A 22,356-nucleotide genomic window follows, 5' to 3' on the forward strand; every position below is an offset into this window, starting at 1 on the left:
AATGCTGTCAAAGGCCTTGGCCGCGTCCAACGAGACCACAGCCGAGTCAGAGGGGGATCCATGCGGGAGCTGTAAAATGGTATATAGTCTACGTAAATTGATAGACGTGGACTTTCCTGGCATGAAGCCGGTCTGGTCCGGATGAATTAGGGAGGTTATCACTGAGTTGAGCCGTATTGCCAATATCTTTGCCAGGATCTTGGCATCGGTGGGAATCAGGGAAATCGGTCTATAGGAGTCCAGAGATTTAGGGTCTTTACCGGGTTTTGGAATCACTATTATAATTGCCTCTGACATGGAGGGGGGGAGATCGTTACTGGCAAATATATCTAAGTACAGGGCATGCAGCTTGGGGCCAAAAAAATCAATATGATTCTTGTATACCTCGGAGGGGATTCCGTCACATCCCGGAGCCTTGCCATTAGGGGACATACCAATGGCCGCAGTCACCTCCTCCAACGTCAAAGGTGCCTCCAGCAGCTCTCGGGCCTCAGAGGAGAGCGCGGGCAGCGGAACACCCCCCATGTAGCATGACAGATCTGAAGCAGAGCGCTGCAACTGTGAATTATAAACCTCAGAGAAGTAAGAACGGAATAACAGCGCAATGTCCGGTGTGGTGTCGACAAGAGAGCCATCCGCTCCGGACATTTGGGTGATTGTGGTCCCAGGACGATCGTAATGTATAAGACGGGCCAGGAGGCCTCCCGTTCTATCAGCCTGCATATATATATTAGTAGCTTTAAAAAGAAGGGAGCGAGAGTTTCTATCAGACAGGTGGGCCAACCAAACTGACTGAGCCATCAGCCATCTTGTCTTTGTCGCGGGGGCGCTGTCAGATAGATATTGGGACTCTAGGTCCCTAGCATCTTTTTCAAGGGCCTGTTCTCTCTCCCTAGAGGCCATTTTATGAGCCGCTATTCGTCCAATATATGATCCTCTCAAGAACGCCTTAAACGAGTCCCAAACTACTGTACCCGGGGCAGACCCTACATTGTCGCCAAAGTACCCCTCCCATTGAGTCTCCAAGTCACCGCAGTTCCCCAGCTGGGTCAGCCAAGAGGGGTGCAATTTCCAATAGGAGTGCCCCCTCTGACTTTCCACAGCAAGAGTCATCATCAGAGGGGAGTGGTCGGAAACCCCTCGAGCCTCGTAGTGAACGTCAATTATCCTAGGGACGAGGGTGGGGGACACCAGCATCAGGTCAATTCTGGAGAAGGAGCCACGAGTGCTGGAGAAGCAGGAGAACTGACGAGCCGCGGGATGACGAAGTCGCCACACATCTACCCATTGCAAACTATTCAAAAAATCCGCAAACTTGGTAGGACCACCTCCCACCAGCGCAGCCTGTGGGGAGTGCCATCGGTCCATAGACATATCCAGGACGTTATTAAAATCCCCCAAGCAAATCACTGGGGTATTAGGGGAGGGAGCTATGAAGGACGCAGCTTGTTGCAGCACATTATATGAGAACGGAGGGGGGACATACACTGCTAAGATGTAATATGGCTGGGAGTTCAGCTTACACTCTATAAATACATATCTTCCATACGGGTCAGTTTTAATCGATATCAACTCGAACTGCACTGTCTTTTTAATCAGAACGGAGACACCTCTAGAAAAGGAGGAGTGGGAGGCATGATATGCCCAGCCCACCCAGGCCCGTCGTAAGGACAGTAACCTATGTCCCTCCAAGTGGGTCTCACTGAGGCATGCAATATCCGGGTCATATTTCTTAATCATATTAAGTATCAAAGAACGTTTGATGTTGTTATTCAGACCTCGAACATTCCATGCCAGAATTTTCAGATTAATCATGACCCCCTATATGCTCTAAACACCTTCCGGATGGACCTCTCCCAGAATACATTTTGAGTATAAGCATTATCAACACCCACAAAACATGACGTATATGAGCCCTGCATTGTAAGCCATAGCATCTGAATATAAAACATCCTTGCCTCAGTAAATACTTGAATAAGAAAAATAACAAACTAAAGAAAAAAATAAAACCCCAAAAACAGCAAAGGGAGGCGCAACTAGCAGCTTCCCAATTAACCTTTCCCACCCCGTATACCACCCCGAACTTCGGCATACTTATATCCCGAACAATCAAGCTAACTACCAAGCGCTAGGAAGGCTAGATTCTTAGCTGAACCTCCAACCTTCTCTGACCAATGCCGCTTGGCCGTGCAAGTCTTGAGCCACCAATGCAAAGAGGGGGGGCTCCCCGAACCATGATCAAGCCTCCGGCAGACCAGGTCCCGGGCTGCTTTCATAGGAGATCAGTCCGGAGCCAGTTGCCGAGCACCCGGTGCAAATCTGTCCAGCCACTGGGCCGCCTCTCTAGGGGAGTTGAAAAACTTGGTCTCCCCATCCGCCACGACTCGGAGCCTTGAGGGAAACAGCATGGAATATGAAATGTTAAGGTCTCGCAGTCGTCTTTTGATGGGCATAAACTGGGCACGATCCTTCTGGACATCTGCGGCAAAGTCCGGGAAGGCCGACACCTTGACTCCATTGCGGACCAGTGGGCCCTTCGTGCGACCTAAGCGGAGAACCGAGTCACGGTCCTTATAGTGCAGGAATTTAGCGATGAAGGTGCGAGGAGGGGCTCCTGGGGGTAAAGGCCGAGATGGTATCCTATGTGCTCGCTCCACCGTAAACTGGGCCGTAAAGGACTCAGCGCCATACATTTCTTTAAGCCAGGATTCAAGGAATTCCTCCGGCTGCGAACCCTCTTCTTTTTCAGGCAGGCCTACGAATCTGACGTTGTTCCTACGCAGCCGTCCCTCCATGTCTAAGAGCTTGGTTTGAAGTGAGGAGACCTGCTGGGTCACCGTGGATACGGACTGCTTAAGGGGGCCACATAAATCTTCCAGGTTGGAGACCCGTGTCTCCGCCTCACCCACTCGCTCTCGGATACGTTGTACATCTTGGCGGAGCAAGGAGAGATCACACTGCACCTTTTCCATCTTATCGGAGAGACGTTGTTCACTGCCGGCTATAGCCTCCAGCACTTGTTGAATAGACGGCGCCCCCACTGCTTCCGGGGAATTAACCGCTGTCTCAGGAGGGGAGGTCGAATGTATTGGAGAGGCTTCACGAGAAGGAGCCGGTGCAGCCCTAGGGTTGGGTTGTCTGGTAAATTTTTCAAGTTTGGCCGCGGCCGCACTCCGGCCGCCCCCCACCATGTTGAGCGGGAGCAGTCACACTCTTCCCAGAGTAAGGCTATAGTATAGGGTTGTAGCTAGATGACGGGCGCAGCCAGGCCACGTATAATCAGTGGCGGGAATCAATCGTCCAGTCAATATGTCAGAGGAATAAAGTAGGATGATGGTACGTAGTACACTGTGGGAGGCTGATGCAGCACAGCAATGTAGGCAGATCTGATCTATGTGCAGTTCCTGATGTTATATTGGGAGGGCCGTGCAATATAAATAGCTGGCTTTGTCTCCAATCTCAGGTAGGTATTAGCATAGTTATTAGGAGAGTAGTAGAAGGAGATATCAGAATGTATGAAAAAAGTTCCTGTGTGCATAAATAGATCACTGGGCAGCAGAGATGAGAGCAGCCCTTCCAAGCATGGAGATCAGTTTCCCTTCTCACAAAATGGCCGCAGTGTCTCTTCCCCTTCCCCAGAGGTACCTTTTATTTTTCTCCTCTTCTCTGGGTGTTAGGGCTCCGGGCCGCAGCCAAACTGGGAGAGGAGAGGCAGCTTCCACCCCCCAGCCTTCTTAGGGTGTTTGCGGATGTAATCTTCCCGTCGCTCTAGCTCCGGTTTTTCCGCGGCCGAGGGCGCCGAAATCGAGGCCGGGGATCCGGAGGAGGCCTAGGCCGCAGGGCCGGAAATCAGCCAGCACCGTCCCTCGAGTCCCGGAGACCGCGACAAACGGCCTCCCGCAGCGCACGGCAGCACAGGGGAGGTATGCAGCCCGGGCAGGCTCACCAGGAGGGTCAGGATGGGTGACAGGAGAAGTTTGTTCGGGGAGCTCCCGAGATCCGCTCCCTACTCCGTTGCTGCCGTGGCCACGCCCCAAATTTTGGTGATCTTTAAGTAGACAAGTCAAAATTTCAAACCACCTGTTATAGTGTAGGGTACCTGGCCTTCTCTGATGCAATCAGAGTCAGATTTGATTAAGTCATTTTATAAAAAACAGGAAGCACAATTTAGCATGGGGTTGCAGAGAAAAAAAATTATGCAGGCAGAGAAATCCAATTGAGTGATTAATCAGCTCTCCATTTTATGGCTTTATTTTTATGCTAACACATTTGCTCTCTGAAAAGTGTCCACAAAGCCAAGTCTCTGATTAACACCTTTGTAGGAATGGTTTTTCACCTATTACTGATTAAAACTTGCTTCATTGGAAAGGCAGCAAGATGCGTCCTCATTACAATGTCCACTGAAATAATACAGGTTGACACCAGGAAACATAAACCTCACTGCATCCTTGCTGCTTTCTCAAGTGGGAATCTGTTTAATGTGAAAACCAGGTGATATCTAATCAGCACACAGGTAAGAAGTTAAGAAAATATTTAAGGGTGAAGATGTTCTCACAAAATCATTGCCCCAATGCATCATTGAAATTCAAGCTGGAAAGATGATTTTGAAATATCAATTGTACATTTTGCATTGCTCTTCTGGTGACAATGTAGCTTGTTTTTGTCAATTACCATTTCAGTAATAGGGTAAAGAAAATTAAGTGGATTTCTGAAAGAAAACAATGCTGTCAATATACTATTAAAACAAATTAAAATGTTAAAAGTTATTGTACTTTAAGTAAAAATAAAAGAGTCAAAATATCAATCCCAGTTTTGGAAGAATTTAATTAACAAAAAAATAAGTGCACATAGCAGAGGATGGTTTCGATCCATCGACCTTTGGGTTATGGGCCCAGCACGCTTCCGCCGCGCTACTCTGCTGCTCATGTTAGTGTCAGAGACCCTGAAGTACTCACTCATCATGTGAAAGTACCAATGTGTTTCTTCGTTGGTCAATGGAAGAAAAATCTTGCAAAACTCTCCAGATTATTGCCTTTTTAACCTTTTTCTAGGAAACTTTCTAGATGAATGCTTTTTAGCCTTTGTCAGTACATCCTTTTGCAAGCTGTCTCTGTGGCGCAATCGGTAAGCGCATTCGGCTGTTAATCTAAAGGTTGGTGATTTAATCCCACCCAGGGATGTTATTGACCGTGTGATCAAATTTTGGTGATCTTTAAGTAGACAAGTCAAAATTTCAAACCACCTCTTATAGTGTAGGGTACCTAGCCTTCTCTGATGCAATCAGAGTCAGATTTGATTAAGTCATTTTATAAAAAACAGGAAGCACAATTTAGCATGGGGTTGCAGAGAAAAAACATTATGCAGGCAGAGAAATCCAATTGAGTGATTAATCAGCTCTCCATTTTATGGCTTTATTTTTATGCTAACACATTTGCTCTCTGAAAAGTGTCCACAAAGCCAAGTCTCTGATTAACACCTTTGTAGGAATGGTTTTTCACCTATTACTGATTAAAACTTGCTTCATTGGAAAGGCAGCAAGATGCATCCTCATTACAATGTCCACTGAAATAATACAGGTTGACACCAGGAAACATAAACCTCACTGCATCCTTGCTGCTTTCTCAAGTAGGAATCTGTTTAATGTGAAAACCAGGTGATATCTAATCAGCACACAGGTAAGAAGTTAAGAAAATCTTTCTTAAAGTGTGAAGATGTTTCTCACAAAATCGTTGCCCCAATGCATCATTGAAATTCAAGCTGGAAAGATGATTTTGAAATATCAATTGTACATTTTGCATTGCTCTTCTAGTGACAATGTAGCTTGTTTTTGTCAATTACCATTTCAGTAATAGGGTAAAGAAAATTAAGTGGATTTCTGAAAGAAAACAATGCTGTCAATATACTATTAAAACAAATTAAAATGTTAAAAGTTATTGTACTTTAAGTAAAAATAAAAGAGTCAAAATATCAATCCCAGTTTTGGAAGAATTTAATTAACAAAAAAATAAGTGCACATAGCAGAGGATGGTTTCGATCCATCGACCTCTGGGTTATGGGCCCAGCACTCTTCCGCTGCGCCACACTGCTGCTCATTTAAGTGTAAGAGATCCTGAAGTACTCACTCATCATGTGAAAGTACCAATGTGTTTCTTCGTTGGTCAATGGAAGAAAAATCTTGCAAAACTCTCCAGATTATTGCCTTTTTAACCTTTTTCTAGGAAACTTTCTAGATGAATGCTTTTTAGCCTTTGTCAGTACATTCTTTTGCAAGCTGTCTCTGTGGCGCAATCGGTAAGTGTATTTGGCTGATAATCTAAAGGTTGGTGGTTCAATCCCACCCAGGGATGTTATTGACCGTGTGATCAAATTTTGGTGATCTTTAAGTAGACAAGTCAAAATTTCAAACCACCTCTTATAGTGTAGGGAACCTGGCCTTCTCTGATGCAATCAGATTCAGATTTGATTAAGTCATTTTATAAAAAACAGGAAGCACAATTTCGCATGGGGTTGCAGAGAAAAAAAATTATGCAGGCAGAGAAATCGAATTGAGTGATTAATCAGCTCTCCATTTTATGGCTTTATTTTTATGCTAACACATTTGCTCTCTGAAAAGTGTCCACAAAGCCAAGTCTCTGATTAACACCTTTGTAGGAATGGTTTTTCACCTATTACTGATTAAAACTTGCTTCATTGGAAAGGCAGCAAGATGCATCCTCATTACAATGTCCACTTAAATAATACAGGTTGACACCAGGAAACATAAACCTCACTGCATCCTTGCTGCTTTCTCAAGTGGGAATCTGTTTAATGTGAAAACCAGGTGATATCTAATCAGCACACAGGTAAGAAGTTAAGAAAATCTTTATTTAAGGGTGAAGATGTTTCTCACAAAATCATTGCCCCAATGCATCATTGAAATTCAAGCTGGAAAGATGATTTTGAAATATCAATTGTACATTTTGCATTGCTCTTCTGGTGACAATGTAGCTTGTTTTTGTCAATTACCATTTCAGTAATAGGGTAAAGAAAATTAAGTGGATTTCTGAAAGAAAACAATGCTGTCAATATACTATTAAAACAAATTAAAATGTTAAAAGTTATTGTACTTTAAGTAAAAATAAAAGAGTCAAAATATCAATCCCAGTTTTGGAAGTATTTAATTAACAAAAAAATAAGTGCACATAGCAGAGGATGGTTTCGATCCATTGACCTCTGGGTTATGGGCCCAGCACGCTTCCGCTGCGCCACTCTGCTACTCATGTTAGTGTCAGAGATCCTGAAGTACTCACTCATCATGTGAAAGTACCACTGTGTTTCTTCGTTGGTCAATGGAAGAAAAATCTTGCAAAACTCTCCAGATTATTGCCTTTTTAACCTTTTTCTAGGAAACTTTCTAGATGAATGCTTTTTAGCCTTTGTCAGTACATGCTTTTGCAAGCTGTCTCTGTGGCGCAATTGGTTAGCGCATTTGGCTGTTAACCGAAAGGTTGGTGGTTCAATCCCACCCAGGGACGTAACTGACCGTGTGATCAAATTTAGGTGATCTTTAAGTAGACAAGTCAAAATTTCAAACCACCTCTTATAGTGTAGGGTACCTGGCCTTCTCTGATGCAATCAGAGTCAGATTTGATTAAGTCATTTTATAAAAAACAGGAAGCACAATTTAGCATGGGGTTGCAGAGAAAAAAAATTATGCAGGCAGAGAAATCCAATTGAGTGATTAATCAGCTCTCCATTTTATGGCTTTATTTTTATGCTAACACATTTGCTCTCTGAAAAGTGTCCACAAAGCCAAGTCTCTGATTAACACCTTTGTAGGAATGGTTTTTCACCTATTACTGATTAAAACTTGCTTCATTGGAAAGGCAGCAAGATGCATCCTCATTACAATGTCCACTGAAATAATACAGGTTGACACCAGGAAACATAAACCTCACTGCATCCTTGCTGCTTTCTCAAGTGGGAATCTGTTTAATGTGAAAACCAGGTGATATCTAATCAGCACACAGGTAAGAAGTTAAGAAAATATTTAAGGGTGAAGATGTTCTCACAAAATCATTGCCCCAATGCATCATTGAAATTCAAGCTGGAAAGATGATTTTGAAATATCAATTGTACATTTTGCATTGCTCTTCTGGTGACAATGTAGCTTGTTTTTGTCAATTACCATTTCAGTAATAGGGTAAAGAAAATTAAGTGGATTTCTGAAAGAAAACAATGCTGTCAATATACTATTAAAACAAATTAAAATGTTAAAAGTTATTGTACTTTAAGTAAAAATAAAAGAGTCAAAATATCAATCCCAGTTTTGGAAGTATTTAATTAACAAAAAAATAAGTGCACATAGCAGAGGATGGTTTCGATCCATTGACCTCTGGGTTATGGGCCCAGCACGCTTCCGCTGCGCCACTCTGCTACTCGTGTTAGTGTCAGAGATCCTGAAGTACTCACTCATCATGTGAAAGTACCACTGTGTTTCTTCGTTGGTCAATGGAAGAAAAATCTTGCAAAACTCTCCAGATTATTGCCTTTTTAACCTTTTTCTAGGAAACTTTCTAGATGAATGCTTTTTAGCCTTTGTCAGTACATGCTTTTGCAAGCTGTCTCTGTGGCGCAATCGGTAAGCGCTTTCGGCTGTTAACCTAAAGGTTGGTGGTTCAAATCTACCCAGGGATGTTATTGACCGTGTGATCAAATTTTGGTGATCTTTAAGTAGACAAGTCAAAATTTCAAACCACCTCTTATAGTGTAGGGTACCTGGCCTTCTCTGATGCAATCAGAGTCAGATTTGATTAAGTCATTTTATAAAAAACAGGAAGCACAATTTAGCATGGGGTTGCAGAGAAAAAAAATTATGCAGGCAGAGAAATCCAATTGAGTGATTAATCAGCTCTCCCTTTTATGGCTTTATTTTTATGCTAACACATTTGCTCTCTGAAAAGTGTCCACAAAGCCAAGTCTCTGATTAACACCTTTGTAGGAATGGTTTTTCACCTATTACTGATTAAAACTTGCTTCATTGGAAAGGCAGCAAGATGCATCCTCATTACAATGTCCACTGAAATAATACAGGTTGACACCAGGAAAATTAAACCTCACTGCATCCTTGCTGCTTTCTCAAGTGGGAATCTGTTTAATGTGAAAACCAGGTGATATCTAATCAGCACACAGGTAAGAAGTTAAGAAAATCTTTCTTTAAGGGTGAAGATGTTTCTTACAAAATCGTTGCCCCAATGCATCATTGAAATTCAAGCTGGAAAGATGATTTTGAAATATCAATTGTACATTTTGCATTGCTCTTCTGGTGACAATGTAGCTTGTTTTTGTCAATTACCATTTCAGTAATAGGGTAAAGAAAATTAAGTGGATTTCTGAAAGAAAACAATGCTGTCAATATACTATTAAAACAAATTAAAATGTTAAAAGTTATTGTACTTTAAGTAAAAATAAAAGAGTCAAAATATCAATCCCAGTTTTGGAAGAATTTAATTAACAAAAAAATAAGTGCACATAGCAGAGGATGGTTTCGATCCATCGACCTCTGGGTTATGGGCCCAGCACGCTTCCGCTGCGCCACTCTGCTGCTCATGTAAGTGTAGGAGATCCTGAAGTACTCACTCATCATGTGAAAGTACCAATGTGTTTCTTCGTTGGTCAATGGAAGAAAAATCTTGCAAAACTCTCCAGATTATTGCCTTTTTAACCTTTTTCTAGGAAACTTTCTAGATGAATGCTTTTTAGCCTTTGTCAGTACATGCTTTTGCAAGCTGTCTCTGTGGCGCAATCGGTTAGCGCATTCGGCTGTTAACCGAAAGGTTGGTGGTTCAATCCCACCCAGGGACGTAACTGACCGTGTGATCAAATTTTGGTGATCTTTAAGTAGACAAGTCAAAATTTCAAACCACCTGTTATAGTGTAGGGTACCTGGCCTTCTCTGATGCAATCAGAGTCAGATTTGATTAAGTCATTTTATAAAAAACAGGAAGCACAATTTAGCATGGGGTTGCAGAGAAAAAAAATTATGCAGGCAGAGAAAAAAAATTATGCAGGCAGAGAAATCCAATTGAGTGATTAATCAGCTCTCCATTTTATGGCTTTATTTTTATGCTAACACATTTGCTCTCTGAAAAGTGTCCACAAAGCCAAGTCTCTGATTAACACCTTTGTAGGAATGGTTTTTCACCTATTACTGATTAAAACTTGCTTCATTGGAAAGGCAGCAAGATGCGTCCTCATTACAATGTCCACTGAAATAATACAGGTTGACACCAGGAAACATAAACCTCACTGCATCCTTGCTGCTTTCTCAAGTGGGAATCTGTTTAATGTGAAAACCAGGTGATATCTAATCAGCACACAGGTAAGAAGTTAAGAAAATCTTTCTTTAAGTGTGAAGATGTTTCTCACAAAATCGTTGCCCCAATGCATCATTGAAATTCAAGCTGGAAAGATGATTTTGAAATATCAATTGTACATTTTGCATTGCTCTTCTGGTGACAATGTAGCTTGTTTTTGTCAATTACCATTTCAGTAATAGGGTAAAGAAAATTAAGTGGATTTCTGAAAGAAAACAATGCTGTCAATATACTATTAAAACAAATTAAAATGTTAAAAGTTATTGTACTTTAAGTAAAAATAAAAGAGTCAAAATATCAATCCCAGTTTTGGAAGTATTTAATTAACAAAAAAATAAGTGCACATAGCAGAGGATGGTTTCGATCCATTGACCTCTGGGTTATGGGCCCAGCACGCTTCCGCTGCGCCACTCTGCTACTCGTGTTAGTGTCAGAGATCCTGAAGTACTCACTCATCATGTGAAAGTACCACTGTGTTTCTTCGTTGGTCAATGGAAGAAAAATCTTGCAAAACTCTCCAGATTATTGCCTTTTTTACCTTTTTCTAGGAAACTTTGTAGATGAATGCTTTTTAGCCTTTGTCAGTACATGCTTTTGCAAGCTGTCTCTGTGGCGCAATTGGTTAGCGCATTTGGCTGTTAACCGAAAGATTGGGGGTTCAATCCCACCCAGGGACGTAACTGACCGTGTGATCAAATTTTGGTGATCTTTAAGTAGACAAGTCAAAATTTCAAACCACCTCTTATAGTGTAGGGTACCTGGCCTTCTCTGATGCAATCAGAGTCAGATTTGATTAAGTCATTTTATAAAAAACAGGAAGCACAATTTAGCATGGGGTTGCAGAGAAAAAAAATTATGCAGGCAGAGAAATCGAATTGAGTGATTAATCAGCTCTCCATTTTATGGCTTTATTTTTATGCTAACACATTTGCTCTCTGAAAAGTGTCCACAAAGCCAAGTCTCTGATTAACACCTTTGTAGGAATGGTTTTTCACCTATTACTGATTAAAACTTGCTTCATTGGAAAGGCAGCAAGATGCATCCTCATTACAATGTCCACTGAAATAATACAGGTTGACACCAGGAAACATAAACCTCACTGCATCCTTGCTGCTTTCTCAAGTGGGAATCTGTTTAATGTGAAAACCAGGTGATATCTAATCAGCACACAGGTAAGAAGTTAAGAAAATATTTAAGGGTGAAGATGTTCTCACAAAATCATTGCCCCAATGCATCATTGAAATTCAAGCTGGAAAGATGATTTTGAAATATCAATTGTACATTTTGCATTGCTCTTCTGGTGACAATGTAGCTTGTTTTTGTCAATTACCATTTCAGTAATAGGGTAAAGAAAATTAAGTGGATTTCTGAAAGAAAACAATGCTGTCAATATACTATTAAAACAAATTAAAATGTTAAAAGTTATTGTACTTTAAGTAAAAATAAAAGAGTCAAAATATCAATCCCAGTTTTGGAAGAATTTAATTAACAAAAAAATAAGTGCACATAGCAGAGGATGGTTTCGATCCATCGACCTTTGGGTTATGGGCCCAGCACGCTTCCGCCGCGCTACTCTGCTGCTCATGTTAGTGTCAGAGACCCTGAAGTACTCACTCATCATGTGAAAGTACCAATGTGTTTCTTCGTTGGTCAATGGAAGAAAAATCTTGCAAAACTCTCCAGATTATTGCCTTTTTAACCTTTTTCTAGGAAACTTTCTAGATGAATGCTTTTTAGCCTTTGACAGTACATCCTTTTGCAAGCTGTCTCTGTGGCGCAATCGGTAAGCGCATTCGGCTGTTAATCTAAAGGTTGGTGATTTAATCCCACCCAGGGATGTTATTGACCGTGTGATCAAATTTTGGTGATCTTTAAGTAGACAAGTCAAAATTTCAAACCACCTCTTATAGTGTAGGGTACCTAGCCTTCTCTGATGCAATCAGAGTCAGATTTGATTAAGTCATTTTATAAAAAACAGGAAGCACAATTTAGCATGGGGTTGCAGAGAAAAAACATTATGCAGGCAGAGAAATCCAATTGAGTGATTAATCAGCTCTCCATTTTATGGCTTTATTTTTATGCTAACACATTTGCTCTCTGAAAAGTGTCCACAAAGCCAAGTCTCTGATTAACACCTTTGTAGGAATGGTTTTTCACCTATTACTGATTAAAACTTGCTTCATTGGAAAGGCAGCAAGATGCATCCTCATTACAATGTCCACTGAAATAATACAGGTTGACACCAGGAAACATAAACCTCACTGCATCCTTGCTGCTTTCTCAAGTAGGAATCTGTTTAATGTGAAAACCAGGTGATATCTAATCAGCACACAGGTAAGAAGTTAAGAAAATCTTTCTTAAAGTGTGAAGATGTTTCTCACAAAATCGTTGCCCCAATGCATCATTGAAATTCAAGCTGGAAAGATGATTTTGAAATATCAATTGTACATTTTGCATTGCTCTTCTAGTGACAATGTAGCTTGTTTTTGTCAATTACCATTTCAGTAATAGGGTAAAGAAAATTAAGTGGATTTCTGAAAGAAAACAATGCTGTCAATATACTATTAAAACAAATTAAAATGTTAAAAGTTATTGTACTTTAAGTAAAAATAAAAGAGTCAAAATATCAATCCCAGTTTTGGAAGAATTTAATTAACAAAAAAATAAGTGCACATAGCAGAGGATGGTTTCGATCCATCGACCTCTGGGTTATGGGCCCAGCACTCTTCCGCTGCGCCACACTGCTGCTCATTTAAGTGTAAGAGATCCTGAAGTACTCACTCATCATGTGAAAGTACCAATGTGTTTCTTCGTTGGTCAATGGAAGAAAAATCTTGCAAAACTCTCCAGATTATTGCCTTTTTAACCTTTTTCTAGGAAACTTTCTAGATGAATGCTTTTTAGCCTTTGTCAGTACATTCTTTTGCAAGCTGTCTCTGTGGCGCAATCGGTAAGTGTATTTGGCTGATAATCTGAAGGTTGGTGGTTCAATCCCACCCAGGGATGTTATTGACCGTGTGATCAAATTTTGGTGATCTTTAAGTAGACAAGTCAAAATTTCAAACCACCTCTTATAGTGTAGGGAACCTGGCCTTCTCTGATGCAATCAGATTCAGATTTGATTAAGTCATTTTATAAAAAACAGGAAGCACAATTTCGCATGGGGTTGCAGAGAAAAAAAATTATGCAGGCAGAGAAATCGAATTGAGTGATTAATCAGCTCTCCATTTTATGGCTTTATTTTTATGCTAACACATTTGCTCTCTGAAAAGTGTCCACAAAGCCAAGTCTCTGATTAACACCTTTGTAGGAATGGTTTTTCACCTATTACTGATTAAAACTTGCTTCATTGGAAAGGCAGCAAGATGCATCCTCATTACAATGTCCACTGAAATAATACAGGTTGACACCAGGAAACATAAACCTCACTGCATCCTTGCTGCTTTCTCAAGTGGGAATCTGTTTAATGTGAAAACCAGGTGATATCTAATCAGCACACAGGTAAGAAGTTAAGAAAATCTTTATTTAAGGGTGAAGATGTTTCTCACAAAATCATTGCCCCAATGCATCATTGAAATTCAAGCTGGAAAGATGATTTTGAAATATCAATTGTACATTTTGCATTGCTCTTCTGGTGACAATGTAGCTTGTTTTTGTCAATTACCATTTCAGTAATAGGGTAAAGAAAATTAAGTGGATTTCTGAAAGAAAACAATGCTGTCAATATACTATTAAAACAAATTAAAATGTTAAAAGTTATTGTACTTTAAGTAAAAATAAAAGAGTCAAAATATCAATCCCAGTTTTGGAAGTATTTAATTAACAAAAAAATAAGTGCACATAGCAGAGGATGGTTTCGATCCATTGACCTCTGGGTTATGGGCCCAGCACGCTTCCGCTGCGCCACTCTGCTACTCGTGTTAGTGTCAGAGATCCTGAAGTACTCACTCATCATGTGAAAGTACCACTGTGTTTCTTCGTTGGTCAATGGAAGAAAAATCTTGCAAAACTCTCCAGATTATTGCCTTTTTAACCTTTTTCTAGGAAACTTTCTAGATGAATGCTTTTTAGCCTTTGTCAGTACATGCTTTTGCAAGCTGTCTCTGTGGCGCAATTGGTTAGCGCATTTGGCTGTTAACCGAAAGGTTGGTGGTTCAATCCCACCCAGGGACGTAACTGACCGTGTGATCAAATTTAGGTGATCTTTAAGTAGACAAGTCAAAATTTCAAACCACCTCTTATAGTGTAGGGTACCTGGCCTTCTCTGATGCAATCAGAGTCAGATTTGATTAAGTCATTTTATAAAAAACAGGAAGCACAATTTAGCATGGGGTTGCAGAGAAAAAAAATTATGCAGGCAGAGAAATCCAATTGAGTGATTAATCAGCTCTCCATTTTATGGCTTTATTTTTATGCTAACACATTTGCTCTCTGAAAAGTGTCCACAAAGCCAAGTCTCTGATTAACACCTTTGTAGGAATGGTTTTTCACCTATTACTGATTAAAACTTGCTTCATTGGAAAGGCAGCAAGATGCATCCTCATTACAATGTCCACTGAAATAATACAGGTTGACACCAGGAAACATAAACCTCACTGCATCCTTGCTGCTTTCTCAAGTGGGAATCTGTTTAATGTGAAAACCAGGTGATATCTAATCAGCACACAGGTAAGAAGTTAAGAAAATATTTAAGGGTGAAGATGTTCTCACAAAATCATTGCCCCAATGCATCATTGAAATTCAAGCTGGAAAGATGATTTTGAAATATCAATTGTACATTTTGCATTGCTCTTCTGGTGACAATGTAGCTTGTTTTTGTCAATTACCATTTCAGTAATAGGGTAAAGAAAATTAAGTGGATTTCTGAAAGAAAACAATGCTGTCAATATACTATTAAAACAAATTAAAATGTTAAAAGTTATTGTACTTTAAGTAAAAATAAAAGAGTCAAAATATCAATCCCAGTTTTGGAAGAATTTAATTAACAAAAAAATAAGTGCACATAGCAGAGGATGGTTTCGATCCATCGACCTTTGGGTTATGGGCCCAGCACGCTTCCGCCGCGCTACTCTGCTGCTCATGTTAGTGTCAGAGACCCTGAAGTACTCACTCATCATGTGAAAGTACCAATGTGTTTCTTCGCTGGTCAATGGAAGAAAAATCTTGCAAAACTCTCCAGATTATTGCCTTTTTAACCTTTTTCTAGGAAACTTTCTAGATGAATGCTTTTTAGCCTTTGTCAGTACATCCTTTTGCAAGCTGTCTCTGTGGCGCAATCGGTAAGCGCATTCGGCTGTTAATCTAAAGGTTGGTGATTTAATCCCACCCAGGGATGTTATTGACCGTGTGATCAAATTTTGGTGATCTTTAAGTAGACAAGTCAAAATTTCAAACCACCTCTTATAGTGTAGGGTACCTAGCCTTCTCTGATGCAATCAGAGTCAGATTTGATTAAGTCATTTTATAAAAAACAGGAAGCACAATTTAGCATGGGGTTGCAGAGAAAAAACATTATGCAGGCAGAGAAATCCAATTGAGTGATTAATCAGCTCTCCATTTTATGGCTTTATTTTTATGCTAACACATTTGCTCTCTGAAAAGTGTCCACAAAGCCAAGTCTCTGATTAACACCTTTGTAGGAATGGTTTTTCACCTATTACTGATTAAAACTTGCTTCATTGGAAAGGCAGCAAGATGCATCCTCATTACAATGTCCACTGAAATAATACAGGTTGACACCAGGAAACATAAACCTCACTGCATCCTTGCTGCTTTCTCAAGTAGGAATCTGTTTAATGTGAAAACCAGGTGATATCTAATCAGCACACAGGTAAGAAGTTAAGAAAATCTTTCTTAAAGTGTGAAGATGTTTCTCACAAAATCGTTGCCCCAATGCATCATTGAAATTCAAGCTGGAAAGATGATTTTGAAATATCAATTGTACATTTTGCATTGCTCTTCTAGTGACAATGTAGCTTGTTTTTGTCAATTACCATTTCAGTAATAGGGTAAAGAAAATTAAGTGGATTTCTGAAAGAAAACAATGCTGTCAATATACTATTAAAACAAATTAAAATGTTAAAAGTTATTGTACTTTAAGTAAAAATAAAAGAGTCAAAATATCAATCCCAGTTTTGGAAGAATTTAATTAACAAAAAAATAAGTGCACATAGCAGAGGATGGTTTCGATCCATCGACCTCTGGGTTATGGGCCCAGCACTCTTCCGCTGCGCCACACTGCTGCTCATGTAAGTGTAAGAGATCCTGAAGTACTCACTCATCATGTGAAAGTACCAATGTGTTTCTTCGTTGGTCAATGGAAGAAAAATCTTGCAAAACTCTCCAGATTGTTGCCTTTTTAACCTTTTTCTAGGAAACTTTCTAGATGAATGCTTTTTAGCCTTTGTCAGTACATTCTTTTGCAAGCTGTCTCTGTGGCGCAATCGGTAAGTGTATTTGGCTGATAATCTAAAGGTTGGTGGTTCAATCCCACCCAGGGATGTTATTGACCGTGTGATCAAATTTTGGTGATCTTTAAGTAGACAAGTCAAAATTTCAAACCACCTCTTATAGTGTAGGGAACCTGGCCTTCTCTGATGCAATCAGATTCAGATTTGATTAAGTCATTTTATAAAAAACAGGAAGCACAATTTCGCATGGGGTTGCAGAGAAAAAAAATTATGCAGGCAGAGAAATCGAATTGAGTGATTAATAAGCTCTCCATCTTATGGCTTTATTTTTATGCTAACACATTTGCTCTCTGAAAAGTGTCCACAAAGCCAAGTCTCTGATTAACACCTTTGTAGGAATGGTTTTTCACCTATTACTGATTAAAACTTGCTTCATTGGAAAGGCAGCAAGATGCATCCTCATTACAATGTCCACTGAAATAATACAGGTTGACACCAGGAAACATAAACCTCACTGCATCCTTGCTGCTTTCTCAAGTGGGAATCTGTTTAATGTGAAAACCAGGTGATATCTAATCAGCACACAGGTAAGAAGTTAAGAAAATCTTTATTTAAGGGTGAAGATGTTTCTCACAAAATCATTGCCCCAATGCATCATTGAAATTCAAGCTGGAAAGATGATTTTGAAATATCAATTGTACATTTTGCATTGCTCTTCTGGTGACAATGTAGCTTGTTTTTGTCAATTACCATTTCAGTAATAGGGTAAAGAAAATTAAGTGGATTTCTGAAAGAAAACAATGCTGTCAATATACTATTAAAACAAATTAAAATGTTAAAAGTTATTGTACTTTAAGTAAAAATAAAAGAGTCAAAATATCAATCCCAGTTTTGGAAGAATTTAATTAACAAAAAAATAAGTGCACATAGCAGAGGATGGTTTCGATCCACCGACCTCTGGGTAATGGGCCCAGCACGCTTCCGCTGCGCCACTCTGCTGCTCATGTAAGTGTCTGAGATCCTGAAGTACTCACTCATCATGTGAAAGTACCAATGTGTTTCTTCATTGGTCAATGGAAGAAAAATCTTGCAAAACTCTCCAGATTATTGCCTTTTTAACCTTTTTCTAGGAAACTTTCTAGATGAATGCTTTTTAGCCTTTGTCAGTACATGCTTTTGCAAGCTGTCTCTGTGGTGCAATCGATTAGCGCGTTCGGCTGTTAACCGAAAGGTTGGTGGTTCAATCCCACCCAGGGACGTAATTGACCGTGTGATCAAATTTTGGTGATCTTTAAGTAGACAAGTCAAAATTTCAAACCACCTCTTATAGTGTAGGGTATCTGGCCTTCTCTGATGCAATCAGAGTCAGATTTGATTAAGTCATTTTATAAAAAACAGGAAGCACAATTTAGCATGGGGTCGCAGAGAAAAAAAATTATGCAGGCAGAGAAATCCAATTGAGTGATTAATCAGCTCTCCATTTTATGGCTTTATTTTTATGCTAACACATTTGCTCTCTGAAAAGTGTCCACAAAGCCAAGTCTCTGATTAACACCTTTGTAGGAATGGTTTTTCACCTATTACTGATTAAAACTTGCTTCATTGGAAAGGCAGCAAGATGCATCCTCATTACAATGTCCACTGAAATAATACAGGTTGACACCAGGAAAATTAAACCTCACTGCATCCTTGCTTCTTTCTCAAGTGGGAATCTGTTTAATGTGAAAACCAGGTGATATCTAATCAGCACACAGGTAAGAAGTTAAGAAAATCTTTCTTTAAGTGTGAAGATGTTTCTCACAAAATAGTTGCCCCAATGCATCATTGAAATTCAAGCTGGAAAGATGATTTTGAAATATCAATTGTACATTTTGCATTGCTCTTCGGGTGACAATGTAGCTTGTTTTTGTCAATTACCATTTCAGTAATAGGGTAAAGAAAATTAAGTGGATTTCTGAAAGAAAACAATGCTGTCAATATACTATTAAAACAAATTAAAATGTTAAAAGTTATTGTACTTTAAGTAAAAATAAAAGAGTCAAAATATCAATCCCAGTTTTGGAAGAATTTAATTAACAAAAAAATAAGTGCACATAGCAGAGGATGGTTTCGATCCATCGACCTCTGGGTTATGGGCCCAGCACGCTTCCGCTGCGCCACTCTGCTGCTCATGTTAGTGTCAGAGACCCTGAAGTACTCACTCATCATGTGAAAGTACCAATGTGTTTCTTCGTTGGTCAATGGACGAAAAATCTTGCAAAACTCTCCAGATTATTGCCTTTTTAACCTTTTTCTAGGAAACTTTCTAGATGAATGCTTTTTAGCCTTTGTCAGTACATCCTTTTGCAAGCTGTCTCTGTGGCGCAATCGGTAAGCGCATTCGGCTGTTAATCTAAAGGTTGGTAATTCAATCCCACCCAGGGATGTTATTGACCGTGTGATCAAATTTTGGTGATCTTTAAGTAGACAAGTCAAAATTTCAAACCACCTCTTATAGTGTAGGGTACCTAGCCTTCTCTGATGCAATCAGAGTCAGATTTGATTAAGTCATTTTATAAAAAACAGGAAGCACAATTTAGCATGGGGTTGCAGAGAAAAAAAATTATGCAGGCAGAGAAATCCAATTGAGTGATTAATTAGCTCTCCATTTTATGGCTTTATTTTTATGCTAACACATTTGCTCTCTGAAAAGTGTCCACAAAGCCAAGTCTCTGATTAACACCTTTGTAGGAATGGTTTTTCACCTATTACTGATTAAAACTTGCTTCATTGGAAAGGCAGCAAGATGCATCCTCATTACAATGTCCACTGAAATAATACAGGTTGACACCAGGAAACATAAACCTCACTGCATCCTTGCTGCTTTCTCAAGTGGGAATCTGTTTAATGTGAAAACCAGGTGATATCTAATCAGCACACAGGTAAGAAGTTAAGAAAATCTTTCTTTAAGTGTGAAGATGTTTCTCACAAAATCGTTGCCCCAATGCATCATTGAAATTCAAGCTGGAAAGATGATTTTGAAATATCAATTGTACATTTTGCATTGCTCTTCTGGTGACAATGTAGCTTGTTTTTGTCAATTACCATTTCAGTAATAGGGTAAAGAAAATTAAGTGGATTTCTGAAAGAAAACAATGCTGTCAATATACTATTAAAACAAATTAAAATGTTAAAAGTTATTGTACTTTAAGTAAAAATAAAAGAGTCAAAATATCAATCCCAGTTTTGGAAGAATTTATTAACAAAAAAATAAGTGCACATAGCAGAGGATGGTTTCGATCCATCGACCTCTGGGTTATGGGCCCAGCACGCTTCCGCTGCGCCACTCTGCTGCTCATGTTAGTGTCAGAGACCCTGAAGTACTCACTCATCATGTGAAAGTACCAATGTGTTTCTTCGTTGGTCAATGGAAGAAAAATCTTGCAAAACTCTCCAGATTATTGCCTTTTTAACCTTTTTCTAGGAAACTTTCTAGATGAATGCTTTTTAGCCTTTGTCAGTACATCCTTTTGCAAGCTGTCTCTGTGGCGCAATCGGTAAGCGCATTCGGCTGTTAATCTAAAGGTTGGTGATTCAATCCCACCCTGGGATGTTATTGACCGTGTGATCAAACTTTGGTGATCTTTAAGTAGACAAGTCAAAATTTCAAACCACCTCTTATAGTGTAGGGTACCTAGCCTTCTCTGATGCAATCAGAGTCAGATTTGATTAAGTCATTTTATAAAAAACAGGAAGCACAATTTAGCATGGGGTTGCAGAGAAAAAAAATTATGCAGGCAGAGAAATCCAATTGAGTGATTAATCAGCTCTCCATTTTATGGCTTTATTTTTATGCTAACACATTTGCTCTCTGAAAAGTGTCCACAAAGCCAAGTCTCTGATTAACACCTTTGTAGGAATGGTTTTTCACCTATTACTGATTAAAACTTGCTTCATTGGAAAGGCAGCAAGATGCATCCTCATTACAATGTCCACTGAAATAATACAGGTTGACACCAGGAAACATAAACCTCACTGCATCCTTGCTGCTTTCTCAAGTAGGAATCTGTTTAATGTGAAAACCAGGTGATATCTAATCAGCACACAGGTAAGAAGTTAAGAAAATCTTTCTTAAAGTGTGAAGATGTTTCTCACAAAATCGTTGCCCCAATGCATCATTGAAATTCAAGCTGGAAAGATGATTTTGAAATATCAATTGTACATTTTGCATTGCTCTTCTAGTGACAATGTAGCTTGTTTTTGTCAATTACCATTTCAGTAATAGGGTAAAGAAAATTAAGTGGATTTCTGAAAGAAAACAATGCTGTCAATATACTATTAAAACAAATTAAAATGTTAAAAGTTATTGTACTTTAAGTAAAAATAAAAGAGTCAAAATATCAATCCCAGTTTTGGAAGAATTTAATTAACAAAAAAATAAGTGCACATAGCAGAGGATGGTTTCGATCCATCGACCTCTGGGTTATGGGCCCAGCACGCTTCCGCTGCGCCACACTGCTGCTCATGTAAGTGTAAGAGATCCTGAAGTACTCACTCATCATGTGAAAGTACCAATGTGTTTCTTCGTTGGTCAATGGAAGAAAAATCTTGCAAAACTCTCCAGATTATTGCCTTTTTAACCTTTTTCTAGGAAACTTTCTAGATGAATGCTTTTTAGCCTTTGTCAGTACATTCTTTTGCAAGCTGTCTCTGTGGCGCAATCGGTAAGTGTATTCGGCTGTTAATCTAAAGGTTGGTGGTTCAATCCCACCCAGGGATGTTATTGACCGTGTGATCAAATTTTGGTGATCTTTAAGTAGACAAGTCAAAATTTCAAACCACCTCTTATAGTGTAGGGTACCTGGCCTTCTCTGATGCAATCAGAGTCAGATTTGATTAAGTCATTTTATAAAAAACAGGAAGCACAATTTAGCATGGGGTTGCAGAGAAAAAAAATTATGCAGGCAGAGAAATCGAATTGAGTGATTAATCAGCTCTCCATTTTATGGCTTTATTTTTATGCTAACACATTTGCTCTCTGAAAAGTGTCCACAAAGCCAAGTCTCTGATTAACACCTTTGTAGGAATGGTTTTTCACCTATTACTGATTAAAACTTGCTTCATTGGAAAGGCAGCAAGATGCATCCTCATTACAATGTCCACTGAAATAATACAGGTTGACACCAGGAAACATAAACCTCACTGCATCCTTGCTGCTTTCTCAAGTGGGAATCTGTTTAATGTGAAAACCAGGTGATATCTAATCAGCACACAGGTAAGAAGTTAAGAAAATCTTTCTTTAAGTGTGAAGATGTTTCTCACAAAATCGTTGCCCCAATGCATCATTGAAATTCAAGCTGGAAAGATGATTTTGAAATATCAATTGTACATTTTGCATTGCTCTTCTGGTGACAATGTAGCTTGTTTTTGTCAATTACCATTTCAGTAATAGGGTAAAGAAAATTAAGTGGATTTCTGAAAGAAAACAATGCTGTCAATATACTATTAAAACAAATTAAAATGTTAAAAGTTATTGTACTTTAAGTAAAAATAAAGGAGTCAAAATATCAATCCCAGTTTTGGAAGAATTTAATTAACAAAAAAATAAGTGC

The 22,356-nt window shown here is 39.3% G+C and overlaps 9 non-coding genes across 9 annotated transcripts; 5 read left to right on the top strand and 4 right to left on the bottom strand.

The window, feature by feature from the left end:
• Window positions 1-6,273: 6,273 nt before the first annotated feature.
• TRNAI-GAU (transfer RNA isoleucine (anticodon GAU)) lies at window positions 6,274-6,347 on the top strand. Its single transcript has one exon. It is a non-coding gene; the product is annotated as a tRNA-Ile (tRNA).
• Window positions 6,348-7,440: 1,093 nt separating this feature from the next.
• Window positions 7,441-7,514, top strand: TRNAN-GUU (transfer RNA asparagine (anticodon GUU)). Its single transcript has one exon. It is a non-coding gene; the product is annotated as a tRNA-Asn (tRNA).
• Window positions 7,515-9,511: 1,997 nt separating this feature from the next.
• Window positions 9,512-9,583, bottom strand: TRNAM-CAU (transfer RNA methionine (anticodon CAU)). The gene has a single exon. It is a non-coding gene; the product is annotated as a tRNA-Met (tRNA).
• A 186-nt stretch (window positions 9,584-9,769) lies between these two features.
• On the top strand, window positions 9,770-9,843 carry TRNAN-GUU (transfer RNA asparagine (anticodon GUU)). The gene has a single exon. It is a non-coding gene; the product is annotated as a tRNA-Asn (tRNA).
• Window positions 9,844-14,454: 4,611 nt separating this feature from the next.
• TRNAN-GUU (transfer RNA asparagine (anticodon GUU)) lies at window positions 14,455-14,528 on the top strand. Its single transcript has one exon. It is a non-coding gene; the product is annotated as a tRNA-Asn (tRNA).
• Window positions 14,529-16,783: 2,255 nt separating this feature from the next.
• TRNAI-GAU (transfer RNA isoleucine (anticodon GAU)) lies at window positions 16,784-16,857 on the top strand. Its single transcript has one exon. It is a non-coding gene; the product is annotated as a tRNA-Ile (tRNA).
• A 2,002-nt stretch (window positions 16,858-18,859) lies between these two features.
• TRNAM-CAU (transfer RNA methionine (anticodon CAU)) lies at window positions 18,860-18,931 on the bottom strand. Its single transcript has one exon. It is a non-coding gene; the product is annotated as a tRNA-Met (tRNA).
• A 1,094-nt stretch (window positions 18,932-20,025) lies between these two features.
• On the bottom strand, window positions 20,026-20,097 carry TRNAM-CAU (transfer RNA methionine (anticodon CAU)). The gene has a single exon. It is a non-coding gene; the product is annotated as a tRNA-Met (tRNA).
• Window positions 20,098-21,192: 1,095 nt separating this feature from the next.
• On the bottom strand, window positions 21,193-21,264 carry TRNAM-CAU (transfer RNA methionine (anticodon CAU)). The gene has a single exon. It is a non-coding gene; the product is annotated as a tRNA-Met (tRNA).
• Between the last annotated feature and the right edge of the window lie 1,092 nt (window positions 21,265-22,356).

The sequence above is a fragment of the Pseudophryne corroboree genome, chromosome 4, assembly GCF_028390025.1.
Source record: "Pseudophryne corroboree isolate aPseCor3 chromosome 4, aPseCor3.hap2, whole genome shotgun sequence".
Lineage (NCBI taxonomy): Eukaryota > Metazoa > Chordata > Amphibia > Anura > Myobatrachidae > Pseudophryne > Pseudophryne corroboree.